The following is an 8,976-nucleotide window of genomic DNA, read 5'->3' as shown; positions in this document are numbered from 1 at the left end:
GTGTAATTTTCACAAATTTAAGTATAGTCCCATTCTTGGATGAGGACAGATGTGCATACATCTGATAGACTATCTACAGTAAATAAATTGATAGGTGAGATTGTTTTATACAGTCTATTGCTTTTATATGTTTTTAATTTCCTATTGAAGCCACAATTCATCTGTTTCACATCCTCCCAAGCAGTAGTTACAAACTCTAAAGACTCTCTCTCTTTCAATATTTTCTAACAGGAAAAGCAGGTTTGATCAATAAGACATCTCCCTTCGTGTTATAAAAGAACACAGAGATTAGTTGGGGGGGTGGAAGCAGCAGAAACACTAAGAAAATGGGGACTAGGACTAAAGGCAGATGAAAGTAGCTCGGTTGCTCTAAAAACAGAGAGGTATTTTTATTGTAAATGATGTGTTTCATTGACCGAGATCTCACCACAAGCCCTGGTGGGGAAAATTGCCATAGTCACCCCTGAATTGAGGAAGTGGGAATGTCGGCAGCCCTTTGCCTTCTGAAAGCAGCAGAACGTTTCACAAGGGCAGATCGATAGAGATGCGAATCACTCATGTGCAGCACTACGTAACACCAACCCTCTCCACTATGAACTCAGGAATATCAGGAAATCAAAGAGGAAGCTTTGCTTAGCATCGCTACCTCACAGCACTGGAGCTCCAGGCTCATTTGCTGGGGTTTGTATGTTTGTATTGCTTGTACAATTGTATGTTTGTAAGGAGTCTGTACGTTCTCCTCGCGTGCACATGAGCTTTCTGCAGGAGCTCTGCTTTCCTCCCACAGTCTGCCTTGCTCCTGTTCCAGCTACCCTGCAACCCTGTATGGGATAAAGCTGTTGGAAAATGGATAGATGGATAAGTAGTGGTTTTCTGACAGCCTTTTGCAGCAACCATTCGACCTGTTTCTTTTCATTGTGCTCAACCGGATACAGTTTTTTAATGTCTAATTTACAATACCCACTGTAAGGTCTTCAGTTTCTTTTCAGAACAACAGGGTATTTGTCTTAGGTTGCTTTTTCTCTGTCTTCAGACACCACTGCTAGGGAATTTTTCTGTAAACCTTGATATGAAGAAAGTTGATGCCCTGGTTTATTGCAAGAAACAGGTAGACAATTTCAGCAAATTACTTGTTAGCAATCTAAAGCAACCATTCGTTTTGTATGTACTTATAATTTTCTGTGTTTTTCCTGCTGTTTTAAATGACAGCAGATGAATGGTTATACACTAGATTGAAACTGTTGACTACACTTCATAACTCAAAAAAATTAAAATGTGTTACAGTGATTAGTTACAGGTTTATGTAAACTGCTGCAGCAACACACAGTGATCTGTAAAATCTACATACTGTATACCTTCCTAGGCAGGTTATAACTGGGTTTCAGAACACACTGTAGTACTGTGAGCAGTGTGCCTTACATAGTAACCCTATTTTTCAGATAGCCTGTTCAATACTTATGGAAAATCTTGTGTTCTGTGAAGGAAGGGGAACTGTATGTAAAAAAACAATGCCCTTTCAGGGATAACTCATGAAAATTTAAGTGCGTAGGTTTTTTATTCTCGAGAAAAATGACAAAATTCAGTTGAGCGTCGATGCTCCATTCGACTGGTTTATGTGCAGGGCCTATTCGTGTGCTCTCTGATGGCGATAACTTTAGCCTGCTCCGAATTACATTGTTATCTCAGCCATTTCCCGCACTCATGCCTCTGCCACAAAAGTACACATTTGTTGTGTATTGTTTTATGTATTTGATATCTTTTCCTGAACACTGAATATTGAATGAATGTGAGAATATATGTAGGTGCATATTAGCCATTGGTAACAACCCAGCCACACTGCTGGAAATGGATTACCCTGTCATCCTTTAAGGAATGTCTGGAAACCAACCTAATGAGCAAGGAAGAACATCAAGTTACAGTCCTCCTCTACTGTAAGTTTAATACACCAATTCCTACTTGTTTTGCATACAGTATGTACTTATTTTTGTAATGTTTTAGCAATTCCTAATAATATTATGGTTGGCAAGGTGGCGCCATAGTTAGCATAGGTGCCTAGCAGCTCTGGGGCCCTACGTTTAATTCCTGGGGTGCGACCTGCGCAGAGTCTGTATGTTCTCCCTGTGTTCGTGTGCGCTTCCTCCAGGGGCTTGGGCCTGGGAAAACTGGGCCTGGTGCAGGTATGCGAGTATCTACTGTATGTTTGTGCCTGCGCTGGACCAGCACCCTGTCCAGGGTCCACACTGCCAGGTGCCCTTTCCTTCCCTGAATATGCTCTGGCTCCTCCAGGACCCCGAATTGGAAGAGGCAGTTAGAAAATGGATGGATGGACTTTAATATTACCATATAATACCTGCCTTAGGCCTTCCATAAAAAAAGAAAACCTTCAAACCCATAAACCCATAGCATTATTAAAACCTTTACTCACAATGTAGTGAAGAATTGCAGTAATTGTTATGAATCTTCCTTTCTTAAGGAAGCCTTGGCGTTGAAAGGTTCTCACTACCTTAAATATTGAGTCTGGGACAGCACAATCCACAGCAGCAATCAGCAGACCCAGGCAGGGTACATGCTGGATGGGACGCCAGTCCATACACAGACACAGACACAGACACAGACACAGACACAGACACAGACACAGACACAGACACAGACACAGACACAGACACAGACACAGACACAGACACAGACACAGACACAGACACAGACACACCAGAGCCAATTTTCCCAGAACCTAATTTCCCTAGCAGCATGTCTTCGGACTATGGAGGGAAACCGAAGCACCTGGACAAACCCCACATGAACTCAGGGAGAACATGCAGACTCCACACAGAGAACCCCAGGAATCAAACCCAGGGCCCCAGCACAGCAATGCTGACCTCTGTGTCACCATTGAATGCAGAAAAATGAAAATATGTGACCTGGCTCATAAGAGTCTGTCCTGTCGGATACTGTCGGATGCAGTATTCATTGGTGCATGATTTCACTGTATAGATTTAGGATTTCTGCACCTGCAGAAGGATGCTACATTTAAAGCAGTTATTAATCTATTATCTCTATCCTACTTCTGTATTACTTTTATACTATTATTATACTGCAGCATTCTGTACATTATTCTGAAGAAAACCCTTCACCTTTTTTTCTAATAAATATTTGTTTGTTTCGTTAACTGTACATTGACTTCATTTGTTTTCACAAAGCATTAATTGACACACTCATTTCCCACCCTGCCCTTGGATTCCCTGCAGAACTGGAGGTGGTGTGGAGATCACAAAATGTTATTTTTTCAATTCAAACAGGCACAGCTATGCAAAACAGGTCATAAATCTATGTGATGTTTCACTTTGCTATTTATCTCATTAGTAATCATGGAATCCCTTAGGTTTTCAACAGATATAAACTTTGTTTGGATGTGTCTGTGTATTTTTAGAAGAACAAAAGAAAGGCTGTGAAAAGAGCAGGCCGTCTGGGGCCATCTTCCTCATCTGGTAGTTTAGTAGCCAAGTGAAACTAAAATTTCCCCCAGCTGTTTCAAAAGGTTAGGGTCCGGGCCTCAGTCTCCTGGTTGGAAAGCCCGTCTCTGTAAAGAAACGTTTCTTATTTTCTGTCCTAGATGGGTTTGGGCTTAATTTCCAGTTGTAGTACATGCCCTTGTTTCACTACAGATGGATTTGATTCTTGTCTTAATCTCCTTTGTTTGGAACTGAAGAGACTTCACTCCTCTAACCCACTGGTATAGAACACATATTGCTTATCACACCAGGTCCCTGCACAGTGGTGAGCATTGCTTCCTCATAGCGCTGGGGCCCCGGGTTTCGAATCTGGACCGGACATGCTTTGTGTGGAGTTTGCATGATCTCCCCAAGTTCACATGGGCTCCAGGTTCCTCCAACAGTCCAAAGACATACTGGTAAATTATAATAAGCTTCTGGGAAAATTGCTCCTGGTGTGCGAGTGTGTCTGAGTTTACTGTATGTCAGTGTGTGACATACTGTACACACTGGGACTAGCGTCCCATCCAGGTTGTAGCCCTCATTCTGCCGGCTGCTGCTGGGATAGGCTCCATCTGACCTGCAGCCATGAACTGGATGACGAGGTTCACAAATGGATGGATGGGGGACCCAGAGCCCTTTCATGCATATCCTCCTGCAGCTCAGGATCAAGTCATGCGTCTAGTGTATGTTCTACTTCCTGTGTCTATCAAACAAGACTTCCTAAATCTAACTCCTCAAATTCCTCTAGCTTCGTTTACACTGTCATTTCCACAACTTCTTTTATAAGAGACATAAGTCTGACTGGAAATTAGTTTTCCCTTTTTTCTTTCTGCCCTTTTATATTAGCTACTAGTATATTAGATTCGTATTTCGTGTCTTAATTGTCTATCAGAGGGAGTGTACCCCAGCCATGCACCATTCATCACTAAACTCCTATAACTGTACTTTGGATAAAAGTGCCTGAATCCTCAACAAAACTGACTCTGAAACTGAAACTCCACTAAAAAACAAAGTCAACAGCAATATTTTTGGTAAGTGGTGACTCGTTGTGTTCATTAGAAGTTAACAGTTCAGATTGAGATCAGGGGAATTTTCTAATTAAGAACTCCATGCTACAACTTGAATTAAAACTAACAAAAAACAGGGTTTGCTAAGCTTTTGCTTTAGTTTGCCTCTAATTAAGGCTTCATAAGATTTATGAAAAAGCTTTGAAGTCATCTGTGCCTTGACAAACATGCCAAGCCCTCTGTGTGAAACATCACTCTCAAGAATCCCAGCAGTGGCGCACAGACACAAGAAGAGTGGTGCATTTATGAACCTAAAATTGGTTGAAAGCAGAAAAATTAATATTTTAATAACAGTAACATTATTTTAGGGATTAGAAATAACACATTCTAAATATAATAAGTAAGGTGTTAATGCTCAGGTATCCATTAATAAAATAAAAGAGCCTCTATATCAGCCTGCAACTCACAAATGGCAACCTACTGAAGCTCAGCAGGTGTGAGCCCGACCAGTACCTGGATAGGAGACTCCTGGGAAAGCTAAGTTTGCTGCTGGAAGAGGTGTTAGTTGAACCAGTAGGGGGTGCTCACCCTGTGGTCTGCGTGGGTCCTAAAGAATAATGCCCCAGGATAGTGATGGGGACACTATACTGTAAGAAAAAGGCGCCGTCCTTTGGATAAGACGTAAAACGGAAGTCCTGACTTTCCGTAGACATTAAACATCTCAAAAATAGTACAGGTGTCCTGGCCAAATTTCCCTTGGCCTTTACCAATCATGGCATCCTAATAACACCCTTCCCTTCTATGAACTGATTTAATCACTCTGCTCTCCTCCCCACTGAGAGCTGGTGTGTGGGGAGCGTGCTGGTGCACTCTGGCTGCCTTTGCACCATCCATGTGGGGGCTGCACACTGGTGGTGGTGGAGGGGAGTCTCCATTACCTGTAAAGCACATTAAGTGTAGTGTCCAGAAGGGCACTAAATAAGAGTAAGAAATTATTATATAAACATTTGTGTGATTTTTCTTGAGAATATGATTTATTGGCACTGAAAGCTATTTTGCCTGTCAGCTTTAGTCAGACTTGCAGACTGGGCCTCCCAGCATAAATGCACTGAACTATGATCAGATACAGAATTGCTTGATGTGGTCAAATTCCATCAGAAATAATCAGTGTTTACTCGTGATTGTATTTTTTGTCATAAGTATAAATTAATGGAAGTTCATCCTTCCACTGAGATGAAAGATGATGTTAAATGAGGGTAGATAGGTGGAGAGAGATGAGAGAGATATTGCTGGTATTGAGTCTGTTACCTTGTATATTAATGCTTTGTGTCTTTATGCTTTGTATTCTGCATTGGTGTATGTGGGTCGTGCTCAGTTCTCTCTATCTCAGGCTTCTGCCAGGCTGTTGTCACTCAAAATAAGATTAAAGCCATCCTGTCCATTAATGTTGACTTATCACATTTGGAATTTGCCTAGTGCTACTGAAATAGAAGTTCCTGTATTTTGAATATAGCATCTAGTTAACAGTTATTTGTAACTACATCTGTGCAACCATCTCACAGGCTTTTTCAGTGCACCAGGGTCCATTTACTTATAACAGTGAGTGACACATTCTCATGTACCATTATGCAATCAAGGTCATCATCATAATAACAATATTTACACCTTAACCTCTTAAGTCAAGTGAAGCAGAATTCCACACTGGGAGGAAAATTGGGGATTATCTTTTTTTGCATTTGCTGACCATAAGCAGAATGCTCAGTCATGTGTATTAGGTGTCCAGCTAGCAATTAAATTCTGTTTTACAAAAAAGGATATTCCTAGGTTTGAATATTCTCAGGTAGATTTGCATTGTAATAACAGTCAACATGAGGACAACCAACATTAGGGAACCCGTAACCTTAGGGCTGCTGGAATTAGTTTGATCTCCTAAATATAACTCATAAAATAGATGATTCATTGTGTATAAAGTGCCCAGTTAACTGTCTGTGTAAACAGAAACATATTCGAGTGAATTACATGTAAGTTAACAACGCTTATTGCATGGCCAGAGGAAAACAGATGTCTTTGTTTCTGAATTATTCTGTGACTATTTGATTTTTCAAAGATGCTCCACTTCTATCTTGCTTTTAGCAGGTGTGGAGCTAGGAGAGAAGTACTGACTCTTCAGTTTACTTCTCTGTGTCTTTTATCTGCACTCCCTGCTCTGACAAGCCTCAACAGAATGAAAACAACAGTCTATCCTTTCATAGTGAGAGAGCAGCTAGTGTATCTCAGAGAAGTTGAAATCGCAGTTTACCAAATCGACTAGATTAACAGAAGGGTCTCCTCCCATTTGTAGTTGTTCTTATGTGGTTTTAAAACTGAATGAATTTGACAGGGTCTTATCCAACTGGTGATGTTTCTTTTTTCCATTTTCTAACCGTTTCTTCCAATTCTGGGTCATGGGGCAGCCTATTCCAGCAAGCAACAGGATACACCCTGGATGGGATGCCAGTCCTTCATAGAGCTATCAGTCACACACACAGACACGCACTCGCACCAGGGCCAACTCTCCTAGAAGCCAATTAACCTTCCAGCATGTTTTTGGACTGTGGGAAGACACGGGTGCACCCGACACATACAAACTCCACACAGACAGCCCCCCAATTTCAGAACCGAACACCAAACTGTGCTGTGCTGTGAGGCAGCAATGCATCATTCTGACACCCCTTGACAGGGTTATATCAGACACCAACAGGGGTCAAGGGAAGAAGAAATTACATCTGATGTACCCAGGTACCTCTCCAAAACATCGGACAATGATTCTTAGGAAAATTGCCCAAACTGCCAATCGATTTTACCTCAGGTTTATCCTTAAGGAAAAAAAGGGCCTAGCATTTTTTCTAGTAGTATCAGGTTATGATTCAAGTAAGTAATGTGTTGTGAAAACATACCTTTACATGGCTAATGTAATTTAGAAGCTACAGTGCAAGATGTGGTGCCTCTGGGTTTGTCGAAAACAGATATGAGAAAACTTCCAGAGGAAAGATCAGCTGAACCCTGGTCATTTTGCTTTTGTAAAATGCTTAAAACCAGCACTGTTAAAAATACATGCATATGAGCAAAGCAATAATATTTAAAGAAGAAATCTTTTAGAAAATTTACAGTTTATGTATGGGATTTATTTTCTCCTTGGAAAATGCAAATAAATAGCAAACTCGGATCTGCCGGCCTGTTCTCTAGCCAAAAGAAGTTGGCACAGTGGATACATAACAAGCACGCAACATGAGCATTCCTTGCCAAGTCATCTGTGGCATATTAAAGGCCTTCATTTAAAAGAAAACAACTCTAAACCTGTCATAGGCATTACACAAAAGCCTTCCACTACACGGGGGATTATGAAAACTTGTTGAGAAATACAGAATGTGGGAAGGAAGAAACTACTGAAACAGTTCAGTTCAGAGACACTGCTTAGCCCTAACGTACCATTTAAGGTATTAAGAACAGCAAGCACCCTGTCTGAAGCGTCTTTATTCATCCTGACATACATTAACTGCCATTAATGTTGGACTTGAGTTTCTCAAAGGCTGCCACACAAGCGATTCCTGTTGAATTGTCCACAGCCCCACAGCATTTCCCAGTGGAGTTCTTAGCTAGCCTTAACGACAATGAAAGTCAAATCCTACACAGTTTGGCCATAAACCACGCACACTCAGTTAAAATAAACATGTATTAAAAAATGTTAGTTTTTTTAAGAAGTTACCACTTGTCGTCGGTTAATGATTAATAAAAGAGCTCACAATATGGTATATTTATAATATAATAAGAATTACTAAGTTGCCAAGCCGTGTGGAGACTTATAGATGAGCATGAGCATTTTGAAGTCGACACGAAATCAAATAGGAAGCCAGTGCAAGGAGTCTAGGTCAGGAATAATGTGATGTCTTACGCGAGGTCTGGTCAGAAATCTGGCTGCTGAATTCTGGACATACAGAAGTTTGTTCAATGTGGATTTAGATACCCCATTGCAGTAAACAAATTTAGATTACTGCAAAATGTATTTAGATTGTCAGTACACTTTTGATAAAGATGCTCAAAATGATTATTTATTATGCTGCAGGTAGTTTGCACTCACAGTAATGCTTGCATTTGGAATAAGAGATGCTTTATAGAAAAAAAGGGCACAGGTAGGGGATGAATACTCAGAGTCAGGTGACAATTGGAATATAAAGGAATGTCGTGTGCTAAAAGACTATAAGAGTTAGTCTTAAATCTTGAACAAAGAAGAACGGAAAGGAACTGATCCACATATTCAAAATCCTCAAGAGAAAGTTACCCAAGCTATTGAATCATTCTGACAAACATGTAACCCTGGCTTCTTTCAGGAAGCAGCTCTCAAATAAGATTTTCACAGATCTACGAGCTACAAGGAACGAAATGAACTACAGTAGATGAGCCTAACGATGACCTCTGATTTTTAACCATTCCTGTTGTTT

Source organism: Lepisosteus oculatus, chromosome 20 (genome assembly GCF_040954835.1).
Source record: "Lepisosteus oculatus isolate fLepOcu1 chromosome 20, fLepOcu1.hap2, whole genome shotgun sequence".
Lineage (NCBI taxonomy): Eukaryota > Metazoa > Chordata > Actinopteri > Semionotiformes > Lepisosteidae > Lepisosteus > Lepisosteus oculatus.
The sequence above is the reverse complement of the archived record's forward strand: the minus strand, read 5'-3'. Positions refer to the sequence as shown.